This window comes from Rattus norvegicus, chromosome 2, assembly GCF_021556685.1.
Source record: "Rattus norvegicus strain SHRSP/BbbUtx chromosome 2, alternate assembly SHRSP_T2T, whole genome shotgun sequence".
Classification (NCBI taxonomy): Eukaryota; Metazoa; Chordata; class Mammalia; order Rodentia; family Muridae; genus Rattus; species Rattus norvegicus.
The window spans coordinates 5,298,721-5,315,893 of NC_141535.1; the positions used below are offsets into that span (position 1 = coordinate 5,298,721).

General features: G+C 41.4%; 1 long non-coding RNA gene across 1 annotated transcript; it reads right to left on the bottom strand.

Moving 5' to 3' along the window:
- Positions 1 to 428: 428 nt before the first annotated feature.
- Positions 429 to 16,659, bottom strand: LOC147995942 (uncharacterized). The gene is made up of 7 exons (XR_015670230.1): positions 16,371 to 16,659; positions 15,108 to 15,237; positions 13,144 to 14,169; positions 2,456 to 2,756; positions 2,165 to 2,269; positions 985 to 1,181; positions 429 to 648 (listed from the first exon to the last, which is right to left on the bottom strand). It is a non-coding gene; the product is annotated as an uncharacterized LOC147995942 (long non-coding RNA).
- Between the last annotated feature and the right edge of the window lie 514 nt (positions 16,660 to 17,173).

Below are 17,173 nucleotides of genomic sequence, written 5' to 3' on the forward strand. Positions count from 1 at the left end.
TTTGGGAGGGGAACACCCACAAGGAAGGGGAGGGGGGAGGGTGATGTCTGTCCGGAAACCGGGAAAGGGAATAACACTCGAAATGTATATAAGAAATACTCAAGTTAATAAAAAAAAAGAAAAAAAAAAGAAAAAAAAAAGAAATTAAAATCAAAGCTGCTCAGAGCATCAGAGAAGCCTGTGGTAAAACCAAATCTGTAGCAACACAATTGTAAGCAATACCCATTATGGAAAAGTAAAAGACAATTCAAAAGGCATATTAGTGTATATGATGGACACTTTTGTCAACTTGGATTTAGATGCCTCTAAATCTGGAGAGGTTTGTCTCCTATTGAGAAGGCAAAATGTTGTTCCCCTTCAGAAATATGAAGTAGATTGAATAATTTTACCCTCTTTGTCCTAGTAAAAAAAATAAGGCCAGAAAATAATTTAAATTGTAAACATGTGTGTGTGGGGCTGTTTCTTTATTAAATTATGTGTGAATATTTGCCTGCATAGGGTTGCCTGTGGAGGCTAGAAAACGAAGGGTATTGGGTCCCTGAAACTGAAATTACCAGTGATTATGAGTCATCTTGTTCTTTGAATCTAACATGGGTCTTCTTCAGAAGTAGTACATGTGCTTAACTTCTCCGTCAAGTCTCCAGTCTCCTGTAAAAATAAGTTAAAAAATGATTTCTGTTGCCTAAAGACAAGGAGGCTGAATGAATATAATGATAAAAGATAAAGTGCAAACAATAAGGAACAGTGTGCTGTATGAGAGATGTTGCAGGGTAAACAATGACATGAAACTTTCTAAAGAGGCTTGAGTCTCCTTATAAGGTCACAGTACTTTGTGTGTACATGTTTGTGTGGGGGCCCATGTGTCTGCAGTTGCATGTCCACAGGTGTGAATAAGGAGGTCAAAGGTCAATACTGGGTATCATTCTCAGTCACTCTCTACTGTATTGATTTTGTGATGTGGTCTCAAGCTGACCATGGAATTACCAATTTAGGTAGACTGGGGCTCTGTCAAGCCACAGGGTTTCTTTCTTCTCCATTTCACAGGCACCAGGATGATTAGCTTGGAACACAGTCCCATGACTTTTTACATGTTCTCTGGAGGCTGCACTCAGATCCTCATGCATGTATCAGAAATAATTTAGCAGAGGTGCGACCTCTTTCTGGCAGTGGCCATGTAGCTGCTGCAAGGAATAGCATATGAGTGCTTCAGTGACAGGATTCTACTATGGCAAGTCCATGGAAACCACTTCTCAGTTGACAAGGTAAATTTGGTGGCCTTAATATTTAGTACCAAGTTTGCATGCCCTACAAGCTCTCCGTTCCTTCATTGTACTGCATAAAGTCATTATCAAAACTGTAGCACTTCATCAGTCATGGACAAGGCCATCTGGAGTCACACAGACTAAGTCACTGTGGATGATTCTACATTTTTCTCAAAACTCTTTCAAGGCATAAAATGTTCTTCACCTCTTTTTGTATCTATCAATCCTCCAGATGTTACAATAAATCCTGGGAATTTGAGACTTATAATCATATCTTTAGAGAAGTACCCAGTCACACTGAGCAAGTCTGTGTCAGTTGTGGAGAGAGGTAGGTCCTGCTTACATAACTGTTTTTAAGAAGCTATATCTGATCAGTAGAGACATGGAAAATGCAGACATTATGTTGGATTGATAGAGACTTGAAAATGGCTCTTAGAATGATTACATCTTACAAAGATCTATATATTAGAAAGATGTCTAGAAGATCTGCTTTGTAAAATGAACTTGTCTGTCTGCAATTAAAAGGGAATTATGATAGGAGATAATAACTAGAAATAGTTTACCAACAAATGTTTAATTCGGCCTCTCACTATGCATAACTATGTAACCATGTTTGCTACCAGACAGGTATGTCTTCCTGTTTACAGGACAAGCCTGGCCAGACATCTCTTTTGTCTTGCTGAAATTGTGCTTTTTAATGCAAAATAAGTTTAGGTGGTGACTGATCCAAGGAATGGGAGAAGGAGGAAGGGGAACTATTGGGGGATTTGTGTAAAGATAGAGCTTTTGAAATGTGGATATTATGATTTCTTTTAATAATGTAAGCAATGATATCACTGCTTGGGTAAGCACAATTGTCATTGTATAAATATAGAAGGCTCAAGTTATTTGTGGCCACTTGCCTGAAAATCAAAAGATGGTCAGTGTCTTCACTTTTGTTAACTCCCCTTCTCCATCTCAGGACCTAAACATTATAGCTAGAACTGGCATTGGCATCTTCTTGGTTCCTAAATTTTAATTTTTTAAAAATTTTTATTAGATATATTTCTTTTCTTATATTTCAAACATTACTCCCCTTCCCAATTTCCTGTATATAAGCACCCATTCCCTCCCATCCCCCTTCCCCATACAGGTATTCCCCATATATATCCACTTTATCCCCCCCCCATATTCCCCTGTATTGGTGGTCCAACCTTGGCAAGATCAGGGGCTTCCCCTTCCCCTGGTGCCCCAACAAGTCTATTCTCTGCTATATATGCGGTTGGAGTCCTGGATTATTCCATGTATAGTCTTTCCGTCCTGGTTTAGGCCCTGGAAGCTCTGTTTGGTTGGCGTTGTTGGTTTGATGGGGTTGCATGCTCCTTCAACTGTTTCAATATTTCGTCTAATTCCCTCCAAGGGTCTTGTTCTCAGATCAGTGGTTTGCTGCTAGCATTGACTTCTGTATTGGACATCCTCTGGATGTGTCTCTCAAGAGAGATCTATATCCGGTTCCTATCAAGATGCATTTTATTACTTCATCAATCGTATCTAGTATACATACATATATATATATATATATATATATATATATACATATATACATATATACATATATATATACATACACATATATATATATATATATATCCCCTTTTAAGGAGTGGGAGCATCTGAATTTTGTTAATCCTTCTTCTTGAGCTTCCTGTGGTCTGTGGATTGCATCTTGGGTAATTCGAGCTTTTTGGCTAATATCCACTTATCAATGAGTGCATACCAAGTGTGTTTTCCTTTGATTGAGTAACCTCACTCAGGATGATATTTTCTAGTTCATTCCATTTGCCTATGAATTTCATGAAGTCATTATTTTTGATAGCTGAGTAGTACTCCACTGAGTAGATGTACCACTTTTTTGAATCCATTCCTCTTTTGAAGGGCATATGGGTTCATTCCAGCTTCTGGCTATTATAAAGAAGGCTGATATGAACATAGTGGAGCATGTGTCTTTGTTGTATGTTGGAACATCTTTGGGTATATGATTAAGAGAGGTATAGCTGGGTTCTCAGGTAGTGCAATCTCCAATTTTCTGAGGAAACTCCAGACTGATTTCCAAAGTGGTTGTTCCAGTTTGCAATCCCACCAGCAATGGAAGAGTGTTCCTCTTTCTCCACATCCTCCCCAGCATCTGCTGTCAACTGAGTTTTTTATTTTAGCTTTTCTGAATGGTGTGAAATAGAATCTCAGGGTTGTTTTGATTTGCATTTCCCTGATGACTAAGGATGTTAAACATTTCTTTAGTTTTTTTTTGGCCATTCGATAATCCTCAGCTGAGAATGATTTGTTTAGTTCTGTACCCCATTTTTAATAGGGTTATTTCACTCTCTGGATTCTAACTTCTTGAGTTCTTTGTATGTTTTAGGTATTACCCCTGTATCAGATGTAGGATTGGTAAAGATGTTTTCCCAATCTGTTGGTTGCCATTTTATCCTATTGACAGTGTCATTAGCTTTACAAAAGCTTTACAGCTTTATGAGGTCCCATTTGTCGATTCTTGATATTAGAGCATGAGCCATTGTTGTTTTGTTCAGGAAATTTTGCCCAGTGCCCATGTGTTCGAGACACTTCCTCATTTTTTCTTCTCTTAGTGTGAGTGTATCTGGTTTGATATGGAGGCCCTTGATCCACTTGGACTTAAGCTTTGTACATGGTAATAAGAATGGATCAATTTGCATTCTTCTACATGCTGACCTCCAATTTGTTGAAAATGTTATCTTTCTGCCATTGGATGGTTTTAGCTCCTTTGTCTAAGATCAAGTGACTATAGGTGTGTGGGTTTATTTCTGGGTCTTCAATTCTATTCCACTCTTCTATCAGTCTGTCTCTGTACCAATCCCATACAGTTTTTATGAAGATTCCTCTGTAATACTGCTTGAAGTCAGTGATGGTGATTCTCACAGAAGTTCTTTTCATTTTGAGTATAATTTTCGCTATCCTGGGTTTTGCAAATTGCTCTTTTTATCTCAATAAAGAATTGAGTAGGGATATTGATGGAGATTGTATTGAATCTATAGATTGCTTTTGGCAAAATGGCCATCTTTACTATATTAATCCTGCCAATCCATGAGCATGGAAGACCTTTCCATCTTCTCAGTTCTTCCTCAATCTTTTTCTTAAGAGACTTGAAGCTCTTGTCATGCAGATCTTTCGTTTGCTTGGTTAAAGTCACACCAAGATATTTTATATTACTTGGGAATATTGTGAAGGGTGTCATTTCCTTAATTTTTTTCTCAGCCTGTTTATCCTTTGAGTAGAAGAAGGGTACTGAATTGTTTGAGTTAATTTCATACCTCGGCACTTTGCTGAAGTTGTTTGTCAGGTTAAATAGTTCTCTGGTGGAACTTTTGGGGTCACTTAACTATACTATCATATCATCTGCAAATAGTGATAATTTGATTTCTTCCTTTCAAATTTGTATCCCTTTGGCCTCTTTTCACTGTCTGATTGCTCTGGCTATGACTTCGACTATTAGATTGAATAAGTAGGGAGAGAGTGGGCAGTCTTGTTTAGTTCCTGATTTTAGTTGGGTTGCTTCAATTTTCTCTCCATTTAGTATGATGTTAGCTACTGGTTTGCTGTATATTGCTTTTACTATATACAGATATGGGACTTGAATTCTTGATTTTTCCAAGACTTTTATTATGAAGAGGTGTTGAACTTTGTCAAATGCTTTTTCAGCATCTAATCAAATGACCATGTCATTCTTATTTTTGGGTTAGTTTATATAGTGGATTACATTGATGGATTTTTGTATATTAAACAATCCCTGCATCCCTGGCATGAAGCCTACTTGATTATGATGGATGATCATTTGGATGTGTTCTTGAATTCTGTTTTAACACATTCAAGGGTATTTTTGCATCAATAATCATAAGGGAAATTGGTTTGAACAGTATTAGTATGAGGTCTTCTGTGAAGGTCTGGTAGAATCCAGACCTGAATCCATCTGTACCTGGGCTCTTTTTGGTTGGGAGACTCTTAATAACAATAACTGCTTCTATTTCTTAAGAGTTATGGGGGTGTTGTAATGGTTCCTGATTTAGCTTTGGTACCTGGTATCTGTCTAGAAAATTGTCCATTTCCTCCAGATTTTCCAGTTTTGTTGAATATAGGCTTTTGTAGTAGGATGTAATTTTTTTTTAATTACTTCAGATGCTGCTGTTATGCCTCCCTATTCATTTCTGATTTTGTTAATTTGGATACCCTTTCTGTGATCTCCGGTTAGTCTACGGGTTTATCTATCATGTTGATTTTCTCAAAGAACCAGCTCTTGGTTTTGCTGATTCTTTGTATACTCATTTTTGTTTGTACTTGGTTGATTTCAGGTCTGATTTTGATTATTTCCTGCCTTCTACTCCTCTTTCTTTTTGTTCTAGAGCTTTTAGGTGTGCTGTCAACAGTGGCCCATAGAATTGGGGGTGATTTGTAGGGAACATTTTGGGTCTCCTTGGGTATTCCATTGTCTGTATAGGTGATATCTTCTGCCCTAATGTGGTCTTTATCTGGTTGGCTGTTTTATCCACTACCTCTAAGGAGAGATCTCCTTAGTTGGATGGGGGAAGGTGGAGTAAGGGGAGAGGCAGGTGGAAACTCCTTTGTTTTTTTAATGGAGTCCTGCCCTGGGGGGGGGGGGGAGGAGCAGACAGACTGTTTAGTGTCTCCTTTGAAGCCTTGGGGGTTTTCTGCATCAGCTCAGCCACAGGGCTCATCCCCTAGGTGATACAGGACTTAGAAGTTTGACCACTTACCCCACTTACCCCACACTGCCACAGGGTGGGTGTTGGGCTGTGAAAAGCTGCAAGAACACTGCCGGGGGAGGGGTGCAGGAACTGAGGAATTTTTTTTTTAATATTGTGTTTTTGTGCTGGTGTCTGTTACAGAAAAGAGGAAAATGGTTTGTCCAATGGGAACATTCCCTTGGCCTATTGGCCTTGGTGGATTCCACAGGAGTCCAAAAGGTTAAGCCTTCCTGCAGATTAAAGAATGAGCAGGTGCCCTGTGGCTTTAAGTGTCTGCTGCTTTATCAGGTTAGATAGGGAGACTGCCAAACTGATTGCAGGCTGTTTTGCATGCTGTCAGGATTTAGACAGGGGCTAGAGGGACCTTCAGCCAACTCCAGAGAGTATCTCTGGCCAGGAGCCTTCAGTTGCCCCTTCAGCTTGACCTAAGCTTGAGATGGTGCTGAATGAAAACTCAGCAGGAAAAGGTAGGTTGCTAGTCTCCACAGTTGGGGGAGGTGACTCACCTTCCCGAACTGCAGTTTTGTTGATCATTGTTCCAGCACTACATTGTAGGGCTCTGGTGCCAGAGTGCTCTCCGCAGTGATCTCTGACCAGCCTGGCTAGTTGTGTGGGTACAGATAAAGGGAGAAAGATCTCAGGCAGGGAGGGGGATCCTTTTTTTGCCACCCCAAGTGCAGGTCCTTCTCCTTGCCCCCACTGCCTGCCACTTTGGTTACCTGGGCTGGGCTGAATCATTAGGGGACTGACTAGCCAGTGAGGAGTGCAAGGGAGATTCTGGCAGTGATGATTTTTGGAGAGCAGATCTCATCTCCAAGTGGCAGAGTAACAGCTCTTATAACAGAAGCTCATAGACAATGGAATAATTCCTGCATGCCTTTCATTGTGCTTAAATAGTTTTGTGAATGGGTCAGTGTCTGACAGAAGGAACTTCCTCTTGGTTTGTCCTGAGAGCTTGGGAAGACCTCCTCATATACTTATTTGTAGGTGTGGTCCTGCTTCCACCTCTGATCTGTCTTGAGCCTCCGTGACCTGTGCTGAAGGGGCTTGCAGCATTGCCCTACATGACTAGTCTCTCTCAAACCTCTGAAAGGGGTCTTTGGTGGGACCTGTTATCCTGGGAAATTGGGAAGGCACCAGCAGTCCCCTTTAAGTGTCCTGGGGATTCAACCTATCTCCAGCAGGAATCAGGGTACCTTTCACTGCCTGCCCCTCTAATGAATTACATTGAAGGATTTCCATATATTGAACCATCTCTGCATCCTTGGGATGAAATCTACTTAATCATGATTGATTATCATTTTGATGGTTGCTTGGATTTGGTTTGTAAGAATTTTATTGAGTATTTTACTTTGATATTCATAAGGGAAATTGCTCTGAAGTTCTCTTTCTTTCTTGTTTTTTTTTTGTGTGGTTTAGGTATAAGCATTGTTGGTATCAAGTGCTGCCTTTAGCAGTAACACCTTACAGTCCCAGAAGACGTTTTGGCTCAAGTCTCACCTCCACCTGGGCATCATTACCTCACAGTACAAATAAAAGCAGACTCCCTCCACCCTCACTCTCTTTTCTGTTCTTTCTCTGGCCCCTTCCCCTTGTATTTAATTAGGGAATTATTAAATCTCACCACAAGAAACCATGTTGGTATTAGTTTCGTGTGCTCTTTCTGGACGGGCACAGCAAATATTTAACAGCAACAAGCATAATTATGGTTTCATAGAAGGATTTGGGTAGTGTTCCTTATTTTTCTATTTTGTGGAATAGTTTGCACCATATTGGTATGACATCTTCTGTGAAGGTCTGATAGAATTCTGCGCTAAACACACCTGGTCCTGGGCTTTATTTGATTGGGAGACTTTTAATAACCGCTTCTATTTCTTTACTAGTTATGGGACTGTTTAGATGCTTTGTGTGATCCTGACTTAACTTTTGTACCTGGTATCTGTCTAGAAAATTATCCACTCAATACAGATTTTCTAGTATTGATGAATATAAACTTTTGTAGTAGGATCTTATCATTTTCTGAATTTCCTCAGATTCTCTGGTTATGTCTTACTTTTTATTTCTGATTTGTTAATTTGGATACTCTGTGCCCTCTGGTTAGCCAGGCTAAGGGTTTATTATCTATCTTGTTGATTTTCTCAAAAAACCAACTCCCACTTTTGTTGATTCTTTGTATATTCCTTTTTTGTTTCTACTTGGTTGATTTCAGCCCTGAGTTTAATACAATTTCCTGCCTTCTGCTCTTCTTGGGTGCATTTGCTTCTTTTAGTACTAGAGGTTTTAGGTGTTCTGTCAAGGTGCTAATGTATGCTATCTCCAATTTCTTTTTGAGCTGTGAGTTTTCCTCTTAGCACTGTTTTCATTCTGTTCCATAAGTTTGGGTACGTTGTACCTTTATTTTCATTAAATCCTAAAAATTCTTTAATTTATTTCTTTATTTCTTCCATGACCAATTATCATTGAGTAGAGTGTTATTCAGCGTCCATGTATACATGTGCTTTCTGTCACTATTGTTGTTATTGAAAACAAGCCATAGTCCATGGTAATCTGATAGGATGCATGCAATTATTTCAATCTTGTATCTGTTGAGGTCTGTTTTGTGATCAATTATATGGTCAGTCCTGGAGAAGGTACCATGAGGTTGTAAGAAGAAGGTATATTCTTTTGTTTTAGGATGAAATGTTCTATTAATATCTGTTAAGTCCATTTGGCTCATAACTTAGGTTAGTTTCTCTATGTCTCTGTTTAATTTCTCTTTCTATGAGCTGTCCATTGATGAAAGTGGGGTGTTGAAATCTCCCACTGTTATTGTGTGACATGCAATATGTGCTTTGAGCTTTAGTAATGTTTCTTTTATGAATGCAAGTGCCCTGGCATTTGGAGCATAGATATTCAGGACAGAGAGTTCATCTTGTTGGACTTTTCCTTCGATGAATATGAAGTCCTTCCTTATCTTTTCTGAAAACTTTTAGTTGAAAGTTGATTTTATTCGATATGAGAATGGCTACTCCAGCTTTTTTGTTTGGACCATTTGCTTGGGAAATTATTTTCCAGCAATTTACTCTGAGGTAATGTCTGTCATTGTCACTTATGCAGGTTTCCTTTTTACAGCAAATACTTAGTCCTCTTTAAGTATCCACTCTGTTTGTCCATGTGTTTTTATTAGAGAAGTGAGTCCATTGATATTAAGAGATAATAAGATTAGGATTGTTGTTTCGTGTTACTTTTTGTTGTTAGAGGTGGAATTATATTTGTGTATTTCTTTTCCTTTGGTTATGTTGCAAGAAGATTACATTTGTGCTTTTTCTAGGGATAGTTTTTCTCCTTGTGTTTGAGTTTTCGGTCTATTATTCTTCGTAGGATATAAATACCTATTTTTTTTTAATTAACTTGAGTATTTCTTATATACATTTCAAGTGTTATTCCCTTCCCCGGTTTCCCCCCATTGCAGCCCTCCCACCAACAGTCTAGTTCACTGGGGGTTCAGTCTTAGCAGGACCCATGGCTTACCATTCCACTGGTGCTCTTACTAGGATATTCATTGCTACCTATGAGGTCAGAGTCCAGGGTCAGTCCATGTATAGTCTTTAGGTAGTGGCTTAGTCCCTGGAAGCTCTGGTTGTTTGGTATTGTTGTACATATGGGGTCTCGAGCCCCTTCAAGCTCTTCCTGTTCTTTCTCTGAATCCTTCAACGGGGGTCCTATACTCTGTTCAGGGGTTTGCTGCTGGCATTCGCCTATGTATTTGCTGTATTCTGGCTGTGTCTCTCAGGAGCGATCTACATCCGGCTCCTGTTGGTCTGCACTTCTTTGCTTCATCCATCTTGTCTAATTGGGTGACTGTATATGTATGGGCCACATGTGGGGCAGGCTCTGAAGGTTTTCCTTCAGTCTCTGTTTTAATCTTTGCCTCTCTATTCCCTGCCAAGGGTATTCTTGTTCCCCTTTTAAAGAAGGAGTGAAGCATTCACATTTTGATCATCCATCTTGAGTTTCATTTGTTCTAGGCATCTAAGGTAATTCAAGCATTTGGGCTAATAGACACTTATCAATGAGTGCATACCATGTGTGTCTTTCTGTGATTGGGTAAGCTCACTCAGGATGATATATTCCAGTTCCAACCATTTGCTTACGAATTTCATAAAGTCATTGTTTTTGATAGCTGAGTAATATTCCACTGTGTAGATGTACCACATTTTCTGTATCCATTCCTCTGTTGAAGGGCATCTGGGTTCTTTCCAGCTTCTGGCTATTTTAAATAAGGCTGCGATGAACATAGTGTAGCACATGTCTTTTTATATGTTGGGGAATCTTTGGGTATATGCCCAAGAGTGGTATAGCTTGATCCTCAGGCAGTTCAATGACCCATTTACTGAGGAACCTCCAGACTGATTTCCAGAATGGTTGTATCAGCCTGCAACCCCACCAACAAAGGAGGAGTGTTCCTCTTTCTCCACATCCTCTCCAGCATCTGCGGTCACCTGAGTTTTTGATCTTAGCCATTCTCACTGGTGTGAGGTGAAATCTCAGGGTTGTTTTGATTTGCATTTCCCTTATGACTAAAGATATTGAACATTTCTTTAGGTGTTTCTCAGTCATTAGGCATTCCTCAGCTGGGAATTCTTTGTTTAGCTCTGAGCCCCATTTTTTAATAGGGTTATTTGTCTCCCTGCGGTCTAACTTCTTGAGTTCTTTGTATATTTTGGATATAAGGCCACTATCTGTAGTAGGATTGGTAAAGATCTTTTCCCAATCTGTTGGTTGCCGTTTTGTCCTAACCACGGTGTCCTTTGCCTTACAGAAGCTTTGCAGTTTTATGAGATCCCATTTGTCGATTCTTGATCTTAGAGCATAAGCCATTGGTGTTTTGTTCAGGAAATTTTTTCCAGTGCCCATGTGTACCAGATTCTTCCCGAGTTTTTCTTCTATTAGTTTGAGTGTGACTGGTTTGATGTGGAGGTCCTTGATCCACTTGGACTTTAGCTTTGTATAGGGTGATAAGCATGGATCAATCTGCATTCTTCTACATGTTGACCTCCAATGGAACCAGCACCATTTGCTGAAAATGCTATCTTTTTTCCATTGGATGGTTTTGGCTCCTTTGTCAAAAATCAAGTGACCATAGGTGTGTGGGTTCATTTCTGGGTCTTCAATTCTATTCCATTGGTCTATCTGTCTGTCTCTGTACCAATACCATGCAGCTTTTATCACTATTGCTCTGTAATACTGCTTGAGTTCAGGGATAGTGATTCCCCCTGAAGTCCTTTTATTGTTGAGGATAGTTTTAGCTATCCTGGGTTTTTTGTTATTCCAGATGAATTTGCAAATTGTTCTGTCTAACTCTTTGAAGAATTGGATTGGTATTTTGATGGGGATTGCATTGAATCTGTAGATCGCTTTTGGTAAAATGGCCATTTTTACTATATTAATCCTGCCAATCCATGAGCATGGGAGATCTTTCCATCTTCTGAGGTCTTCTTCAATTTCCTTCTTCGGTGTCTTGAAGTTCTTATTGTGCAGATCTTTTACTTGCTTGGTTAAAGTCACACCGAGGTACTTTATATTATTTGGGTCTATTATGAAGGGTGTCATTTCCCTAATTTCTTTCTCGGCTTGTTTCTCCTTTGTGTAGAGGAAGGCTACTGATTTATTTGAGTTAATTTTATACCCAGCCACTTTACTGAAGTTGTTTATCAGCTTTAGTAGTTCTCTGGTGGAACTTTTGGGATCACTGAATTATACTATCATATCATCTGCAAATATTGATATTTTGACTTCTTCTTTTCTGATCTGTATCCCCTTGACCTCCTTTTCTTGTCTGATTGCTCTGGCTAGAATTTCAAGAACTATATTGAATAAGTAGGGAGAGAGTTATTCAATAACTATATTGAATAAGTAGGCAGCCTTGTCTAGTCCCTGATTTTAGTGGGATTGCTTCAAGTTTCTCTCCACTTAGTTTAATGTTAGCAACTGGTTTGCTGTATATGGCTTTTGCTATGTTTAGGTATAGGCCTTGAATTCCTATTCTTTCATGGAGTCTTTAATTACTCCTGAATGGTCTGCATAGAAGCAACATTCTTTCAGTGTAGCACACAGATTCCTTCTTTAAGGAATATCAGGTCTAATCTTCTCCTATTCTGAAGGACTACATATGAGAGGGAGGTTAGGTATTCTTGGAGGTCAGCTAAAAAGTCTTTCACACTTTTTATATCTGAGTCAATGGCAGTTCTAAATTCTCTATAAGCCTTGCGTTTCAGGGCAATGGCAGATGTCCTTGTGCTGCCCTTGCAGCACCTAGATAGCCTTAAGTAATTCTCAACTCTTTTTTTTCTTACTAAATCTTTAGCATCAGGATTCCAATCTGGACACTATCTAAAACTACACACCAAGGTCATGACTAGCTTTTAGAACTTCTAAACTTATACAGATTGTGATCCCTGAGGCACAGTCCCAAGAAGTGTTAGGAGTACTAACATATGCAATGTTACATCATTTGTAATAGAAATCAAGCCTATCCCACACCTATCTTGATAGAACACAGGACAAACATGACTGAATTTCCCTCTAGGTCCCAGCTCTCAGCCCCAACAGCTAGTACACGGCTGGTGAGGGCTGAGAATTGACAGCTGTCAGGGTGGTCAGCAGCACCAGGTATGGTCCTTTCCAGTGAGGCTCGAATGTCTGGGCTCAGTGTAGCTGCATTCTCCGACCTGGAACTCAGGGGTCTCCAGGGCATAGGCTGCTGTCAGCTGTGAGCAGATTTCTTTCTGTATCACCTGTAGGTCTTTTAGCCTGGCACACAAATCATTATTACTATGGCACTATGACATGTTGGTTCAGTAACATCATCTAATACAGTCAGGGGGGCTGAGGCCCCATATAAGATCTCAAAGGGGGTAAGGCTGAATCTGGAAGGGGTATTTCTTGCTCTGAAGAGAGCAAAAGGGAAGGAGTACCACCCAGTCTGTGCCAGTCTCCATGGTCAATTTAGTCAGGGTCTCTTTTAGAGTTCTATTTATTTACTCTACCTGTCCTGAACTTTGAGGTCTGTAAATACAATGTAATTTCCAATCGACCTCTAAATACTTGGCCACACCCTGGCTTACCTTGGCAATGAAAGTAGGGCCGTTGTCTGACCAGATTACCTTGGGCATTCCAAATCCGGTGAAGATTTCTTCCAGTATCTTCTTGATGATTGCAGAGGCCGTCTCTCATTTGGTGAGGAAAGCTTCTATCTATTCCTGAAAAAGTATCTACAAGCACTAGGAGATACTTGTGATTATATTTTTCTGGTTTTATCTCAGTGAAGTTCACTTCGACTTTTCACTAAACTCTCTAGGTCTCTTTGCCCTGTTTGCTTGCTAAGCATTCACTTATTGACATACCTTATACTTTCTACTGCCTCTCTGGCTAAAATCTTAAAGTCTATTACATACACTTAAGTACTTAGACAAACTTTTTATCTCCTAAATGAGTCCATTTCTGTATTTGGCAAAGTGAGTCTTTTCTTTGTTCTCTGGGGAGTATAGCTTTCCCCTCAAGTGTGCCATTGTCCTTTATCTTTTAAGCAATTTGGGCCTTTTCTAAGTGAGTCCATCCCTTAGTCCAATCCCAGTTCCCAGTGGCTGTCTCTTGCAGGCCTGCAACCAGGATAGGCTCCTGCATAGCCATTTCCCGAGCCACTTTATCTGCTTCGTTATTGCCCCATGCCACTGAATCTCTTCCTTCCTGATGTCCTGGGCAATGAATAGTACTCACAGTTGTTGGCTTCACCGGGGCATCCAAGAGATGGCAAAGGCATCTGCGGCACTGATGTATGGGGGAGGGGGGGTTGAGGTTCAGCCATCCCAGATGACATTGTGTTGTCCACCATGGCAGCACCCACTTGTCTCTGACCTTCATTCATGAAGAGAACTGTTCCCGTCTGTAGAGAAGGTAGCCTTGGATTTCAGCAGGGGTCAATCAGCCAGTCGCAGAGGTCTTTCCTCCACCCATGGGCTTCTGCCAGTGCTTGACACTCATGTTGCAGTGGCTCCAGGTCAGGATTGGGCAGCAAGGTGACCAGATTGTCCCCAGCCAGTGGAGAATCTAGTCCATCGCAGCTGACCAGTGGTCCCATCTTTTGGGACGTTCTATTCAAAGGCAAAAAATCAGCCACTCTATCACAGTTTAAGTCCTGGATTGGGTGATAATTGTTAGTGCCCGGCTGGCAGGAGTGACGTGTTCCAGGCAGAAAAGCACTGAGCCACACATCTCCCAGCATCAGGTACTGGTGCACTGAGACAGGTCTTAAGCTCCACATTCACAGTCTGTAGATATGCATACACATGGCCTCACCCAGCCATTTTAGCCCATGCAAGCCATTTTGGAGAGCAATTTTCTCATGAGCAAGGGATAGGGGCAATCAGGCATGACCATGAGCTAGTGGGTTACCCGGCCCACGCCAAGGTCCACTGTTCTTCGGGCAGTCCATAAGTATTGTTTGTTGCCAGTAGCCCCCTGTACCCAAGGTCTTTGGATACTGGCCCACTGGAGCATAGGAGCACAGAACATTGGGTCCCTGTATCCATAAAACAACTGGGCAGGCTTCCCTCCTATCTCTGCACATAGCCAGCACTCCAGGACGAAGAGGCTCTCCAGTGTCCCCTCTTGTTCTTTCTGGGGCAGTCCCTGACCCAGTGTCTTTTTTTTCTTTGCATTAGGCACACTGATCTTTAGCCAGGAATTCTCTTCTGTTGCCAGGTACTGTCTTCCTAGGTTCCCTAACTACTGTGGCCAGTATATGCTCCTCTCTTGTCTTTTATCTCTCTTTAGCTCTCTAGCTTCCTCTTCTTTTAGTCTCTTTTCTTCCCTAGCTTCCTGCTCTTTTTACCTTCTTTTCTCTTTCTCTTTGTTTAACCTTACTTTCTCTGTAACTTATACTAACTCTCAGCAACTTAGCTTAACCCTTCAAATTTCTGTAACTTTCTCTTCATACCCTTTCCCTATCTTAGCCAGATTGGTGGGGCATTTTCCAGCCCCTAGTAGACCCACCCTTGGAGCCTGGGGGCAGACCCGGAGCACTCCCTACCTTCAGGTGTATTGAAGTCAGTCGGGAGTGAGGGCCTTCCACCCATGTCTGGAACATTCTTTCTGGCCTCTAGTAGGATTCTGTCTTTCCTCAGTGGTAAAGAAGACCTATAAGAGTTACTAACAAGCACCTCAAATGGGATGGTGAGAAAACAAGAGAATCTTGAGAATAGAGGTCCACTGAAGAGGGCAAACAGCATTTAGTCACACAGCTAAACCAGGAGGCTTTCTTGGACAAAAAAGGCCAAAAAAGGCAGCCTATCTGTTACCGGCTGTCTCTCTGGACTTAGATTTTCCCTTAAGGAGTACCTCCCTTCAGTGTCAGCTTGGTGTCTTTGCCTGTCAAGAGAACCAGCCTCCAAATGACACTAGGCTTCTAGTAACAACTAATAACAAAAGGATGGAAAGACGTTAGAACCTGGGTGCGAGATACTAAGCAGCTGACAAAAGAATTGTAACCAGTTCACTTGGGGCTTTCAGGACTTTAGTAGCAGCCCTTTACCAAACTGTCTCAGTGGGCTATAGGCCCATGGAAAAGAAAACATTAATCCTGACTGGCAAAACAAAGTTTTTCACAGTTGTAGATTCTTTTTGAAACTATTTTAGGGGCTTCTCTGCCCCCCAACCTGGGCATCTCTCCTTGGGGAGGAGGCTCAAGAGAGAAAGATAAAACTCCTGGCAGAAAACAATTTCTCTCAAGCAAATTATTTTCAACTTTTAACTTAAGCACCAACAGGACCAAGTAAAACTCTTTGAGGAACAAAGCAAACAGTTTCATGATTTCAAACACAGTCGTCAGTCCAAGATTTTAAACACAGTTGTCAGTCCAAATTCAAACACGAAACAAAAGTCAAAAAGACACTAACAGACACCAACAGGTCCAGAAAACCACAGTCAGGTCACAAAGAAGACAAACAATTCCAACAGTCAAACAAGTAACAAACAGACGTGCCGCGTGGCTTCGGTACAAAACTGAAACCAAAAATTCAGACAGAGTCAGTGAGGGTCTTGGAACCTCTACTCCAATAAAATTCAGACGGAGTCATCAAGGGTGCGGATCCCTCCGAAAACGGACGGAGGTGCCACGGATCCGGATCTCCCTCTCCTCCAACCACCCTTGGAACGTCTTCCAGGGCTGTGGGGGAGAAGTCCGAGCTCGTCAGCTCCTTCTCTGGCCCGCCCAGATAGTCCCCAGATCTGAGCCTATTGATCGATCGTTCACAGGACAAGACACAACAGACAAGACAAACACCGGCCGGCTTACCTCCCGGTAGGTGGTCGGTGATCTCTGGGTGGAGGGTCTCCAAATCCCGGACGAGCCCCCATAATGAAAGACCCCTGGAGAGGACCTTTCCCTCAGGAGGAGTCCCAAGCGCCCAATGACCAAGCCGAGTCCACTTGGATGCAATCAGCAAGAGGGTTTATTGGAAAACACAGGTACCTGCAGGAACACAGTCTCTTCGGAGGACTTACGCGCCCAGCAGTTCCAGCATGGGGCTTTTATAGGGATCGGGGAAGCAGAAGCGAGCGTACAGAAGCAGATGCATAGTTGTGGGGATTGGTGGATTCAAACGAGGCACATAGACATGTTCATATATGATTGGCTATTTCACATGATGAGGTAATAAGGTATAGCTACACACATTGGCAGGTTTGGGGCATCCTGGATGTCGGGGGCTGGGGGCTTATCTCTTCCTGCCAGGTGGCCTGTGAGTCAGATCCAGTACTCCTGGTCTGTTCTTCATTCCTTTCCTTATCTTTATGGCTTGCCAGTCCTGCCTAGACAGTGTTTCCTGTGCTCCTTTATCTTTATGGCCTGCTAGTCCTGGCTGTAGGGCTTAGCCCTCGGTCTGTGGCCTTTTGGGGTTTATTCTTTTAATTTTGTATCTGTGGCCTTTTGGGGTTTATTCTTTTAATTTTGTATCTCCAAACCTAGAATTCGTATAATTCTCCTTTCAAGGTAAAAGGAGAAATATATCAGTCAGGGAGAGGGAACCTTTTTTTGCCACCCCATGTGCCAGTCCTTCTCCTTACCCCCACTGCCTGCCACTTTGGTTTCCTGGGCTG